Here is a 5,141-nt window from a genome sequence, read left to right as displayed (position 1 = left end):
ATTTTAAAGTTTAATTGAACTTTAAAAAGTTTAATAAAAAGGAAAAAAGGTTTTAAAAACATTAAAATTTAATGTTTAGTTTTTTTAATTAAAAAGTTTACAAATGTTTCAAACTTTTTATAAAATTAAAAATTTGTGTAACATTTTTTATAAAGTTTATTTAACATTTTTTATTAAAAAAACCTTTTTATAAATTTTTATATTTATTTTTATAAAGTTTATATTAATTAAAGTTTTATTAAAACCATTTTACAAAGTATTATTTTTATTAAAAACGTTTTATAAAGTTTTTCTTACAAAATTTTTAAAAATGTTAAAATTAAAAAGTTTATTTTTTATTAAAAAGTTTAATAAAAAGGAAAAAAAGATTTAAAAATAAAATAAAATAAAAGTTAAATAAAAAGGAAAAGAAGTTAGAATATTACATATATTGTTTTGATATTTTTGACAAGGTAAATGGGGAAATTTTATGTTTACCACTTTCATGGTACCACTTTTCATCTTTACCACCACTAAAGAGATATTTTCAAAAATATCTTCATCATTAAGTGGTAAAGGACTCTTATATCATTGTTATATATATATATATATGTATGTATATATATATATATATATAATAAATCATTATTTAAAAAAAATGAAAAAAAAAAATATTTTTCGAATTATAATTTTTCAAATTCGAACTTTTGATTTATTTTTTTTGAATTTTTTTTCAAATTTTTTTTTGACAATTAAAAATTATATTTGAAACTATTTTTAAAAAATTTTAAATTATTTTAGTATTTATTTATATATTTATTAGAATACTAAATTACACATTCCACAAACCTTATTCCACCCCTCAACAATAAACCATAAGTCTAGATTAGTTAACCCTAGGAGTATCAGTATCTTTACCCTTCATTAAAAATGAGGGTAAAAATAATTAGTGTAAACACGAAAAGTGGTACTATAAATGTGGTATTTGTGGCAATTTTCCAAGGTAAATCGACTTACATACGTTTTAGGGAAGTTAGAATATTACAAATATTTTTAGAATATTTTCTTAACTGAAACTTTCAAATTTTCGTCAAAATCATGTTTTTTATCTGTAGAAAATACTTTCTACACTGCATAAAACCAAAACAAAAATCCCATAAGCAAATTCTAGCTCATGTACCCGTTTGAGTATTGTGTAGATTTTGCATTTCGAGAATTTTAGAATACCTTAGAGCATGTTTATTGGAGCAAACCCATGGATTCTCAATAAATTTTTAATTAGTAAAGTTAATGGATTCTTAGTAAAGTTCAATACGGCTTTATTAGCAAAACATATGTGAAGATTAATCGACAAACAAAATTCTTTGTTTGCAAGGGTTTTTAAAGGTAGATATTACCGAAAGTTAGATCCTTTTGTTCCTATAAGATTATATTCTCCCTCATATGGGTGGAGGAGTATCACATCAGCTAGATCTCTAGTTAATAAAAGGCTAATCAAAAGAGTGGGAACAGGTTTAACCATTTCAGTCTGGAATGATCTTTGGATCTCTGCTCCTCACCCGAGGTCAGCAATCCCAAAATTTTAAAATAAACTCTTGAATCCATTACTTAAGGTGCAGAATTTAATTAATCTAGTTGATCTTTCTTGGAACCTGGATTTACTTGACGCATATGTCCATCAGGACGATATGAGTACTATACGGAGTTTAGCCATTAGTCTTAACCCTTAGTCATATTCATATGGCTGGTATTTTACAGATCATGGTAAATACACGGTAAAATCAGGCTATCGGACAGAGAAATTATATCCTGATAAGGGTACTCAGCATAGGGATATGGGACTGGATACAAAACCATTATTGGCGCACTCTTGGAAGTTACAATGCTCACCAAAATTGAAACATTGTATTTGGCAAATAATTTCTGGTTGTTTACCGGTGTACAGGAATCTTCACTCACGGGGAATCAAATGTGATATGCAATGTCAAATGTGTGGGGTTGAAGAAGAATCTATTAATCATGTGTTTTTTGAATGTACATTAGCACTTCAAATTTGGCTTTATCTAATATCCCATCATGCCCAAGGATTTTTTCGATCCCATCTCTTTTTACAAACATGGACTATCTATTTTGGCGGACACCAAAAGAATTAGATTTGAGCTATTTTTCATAGATTTTATGGTATATTTGGAAGAATCAGAATCCTAAGATTTTTAAAATCAGATAAGAGATCCTTTAGATCTTCTCCGGACTGCGGAAATTGAAACTGTTTTGTGGGCTGAATCTTAGACCAAAAATTTAATAAATCAGGCTCCCCCATGTATTGTGAAGAACCATAATTCTTTGGCGATAGATAAGTGTTACATTGATGGGCATGGAGGGAACATGATTCTTGTACAGGACAAGGATGGGTTTACAAAAAAGGTGGATCAACTGATACTATGATGGATGCAATGGCTATTCGCAAGAGTCTATCACCTTTACATGCTGGATGTGAAGCTGTGATATGGGCGATGGAGTGCATGAAGACCCTACAAATCTCAGAAGTGGTGTTTGCAACTGACTGCTCTCAACTGGTGCAGATGGTGTCTACACCTACAAAATGGCGGCGTTCACTATACACATGGAGGAGTTTCTGCGATGTAAGGAATGTTTTCACCCCTTTACTATTCAACATATTCCTAGGGCACAAAACATAATGGTGGATAAGTTGGCACGAGGTGCTAGGAATCAGCCTTCTGCTATGGTTTATATTGAGTCAATTCCCCAAGGTGGCTCTAGGATCAGGAATCACATTAGTTTCGTTTAGCCTTTTGTTGTAAAAAACAAAGTTAAGAACTTTTGTTAAGAAACACTTATTTTTTCTACTCCAATGATAGTTTCTTAGTTAAGGGTTCTTAAAAAAAATTAGTAAACATTTGTTTTTTGAAGATTAATTTTATTTATAAAATCAAAAAGTCAAACATTACATTTTAAACATATAATTTAAAATAATAACACAAAAACAAAGATTACTAAAATAAACGATAATAGTTTGAAAGAGGCATCGAAGCTCAGTTGTTGTCTTGATAACGTCCAAATTGACACCATATATTTTCAAACAAATCAAATTTCAGTTGTTGATGCTCTTGTCTATCACGAATTCTAGTTCGAACACCCATCATATTGGCGATATTTGTAGGCATATATGTAGAATACGTGAGATCCACATGTGAACTTTTGTTGCCTTCTCCTTGTTGAAAATCTAAAACATCAAATTGAGTGTATTCATCTCGTTCGTCTTCTACTATCATATTATGGAGTATGATACATGCTCTCATAATATTTTCAATATTGATTTTATCCCAACAAAGTGCCGGATTTTTAACAATAGGAAATCGAGCTTGCAAGACTCTGAAAGCACGCTCGACATCTTTTCGGACAGCTTCTTGATGTTGAGCAAATAAAACTGCTTTCGGGCCTTGTAGAATTGGAATAGATTGTATAAAAATGGCCAATTTCTGATAAATACCATCGGTGAGATAGTAAGACAAATGATACTCTCTTCCTTTGACCGAGAAATTCACTTGCGGAGCTTGGACATTTATTATGTCATCAAAAACAGGTGAGCGATCAAGAATATTGATATCATTTAAGGTACCTGGAGGTCCGAAATTGCATGCCATATCCAAAGATCATATGAAGCAACTGCTTCTAAAACGATTGTGGGTTTTCCCGAACCACGAGAATATTGACCTTTCCAAGCGGTGGGACAATTCTTCCACTCCCAATGCATACAATCGATGCTTCCTATCATCTCGGTAAATCCACGAAACTCTCCAATATGAAGTAGACGCTGAAGATAAATCCGGTCTTGGTCTTCTTAGGTACTCATCGCCGAACAGATTTATTATTGCTTCCACAAAATTTTCCAGACATAACCGAGTAGTAGTTGCACCGAGCCAGAGGTATTCGTCGACCGTATCAAGCGCATAACCATATGCCAACACACGAATAGCTGCTGTACACTTTTGAAGTGTAGAGAGACCAAGCCTTCCGAGACCGTCTTTCTTTTGACGAAAGAATTGAACTTCATTGCCGAGCCGATCAACAATATGCATGAACAATGGCTTGTTCATTCTAAATCGTCGTCGGAATAGATTTTCAGGATATGTTGGAGTGTCATTGAAATAATGATTCTATAAACGGAGATAACCTTCTTCACGATTTCTTTCGATAAAAACTATGTTTTTCCTTGTCTTCCCTTCATCTTCTTGATCACCATAAACGTTGCACAGATTCTTAAATTTTTGATCGAAATGTTGATCAAAATATTGATCGAACGTTTCATCAATTGAGCCCTCCAAATTGTGACTAGAAGAAGATGCCATGAGAGGTTTGTTTTAGATTCTTGTTTACAAATTATAAATTGTTTCAGATATAGAAAGCAAATGGAAAGAAGAATTTGGGATCAAAGAGAAAGAGAATGGAGAGAATAGGAGGAATGTGAGAAAGAGAATAGAGAGTTTGTGACAATTCTTTTTCTGATTTATAAAGTGTGTTTGTAGAAATGAAGAATTTGGGATGAAAAGAGAAAGAGAATGGAGAGAATAGGAGGAATGTGAGAAAGAGAATAGAGAGTTTGTGATAATTCTTGTTTCTGATTTTAAAGTGTATTTGTGATAATTCTTGTGAAGTACAAGTGTGTCCGTGACACAAGACTACAGCAACAACAATATTTCTCGTGATAACTCTTTTCAATTACAAGTCATACACAAGAGTACAACACACAGAAGACTACAACACAGACCCACAAGACCTGTACACACACAAGAGTACAACACACAAAAGACTACAACACAGACCTGTACACACACGAGAGTAAAACACACAAAAGACTAGAACACAGACACACATACATTTATCGTGACATTCTAGACGTTCTTTTAAGAGAGACTGATCCTGATATGCGAATACAAGACCTGACCTCACTCTCCATTAACCTCTCAACAGGAAGACAATGCTCCACTCTCGTGAGTACAAGACCTGCATTACAAGATAAATTTAAACATTTTAGCATGAACAAGATCATCAAGAGCATTTGAAACAGTGAGAAAACCGTGAGAACATTTAAATTACATTAAAACCGTGAGAACATTTAAACAACATTTAGCATAACAAGA

Source organism: Brassica napus, chromosome A8 (genome assembly GCF_020379485.1).
Source record: "Brassica napus cultivar Da-Ae chromosome A8, Da-Ae, whole genome shotgun sequence".
NCBI lineage: Eukaryota > Viridiplantae > Streptophyta > Magnoliopsida > Brassicales > Brassicaceae > Brassica > Brassica napus.
This window is presented reverse-complemented; position numbering follows the sequence as displayed.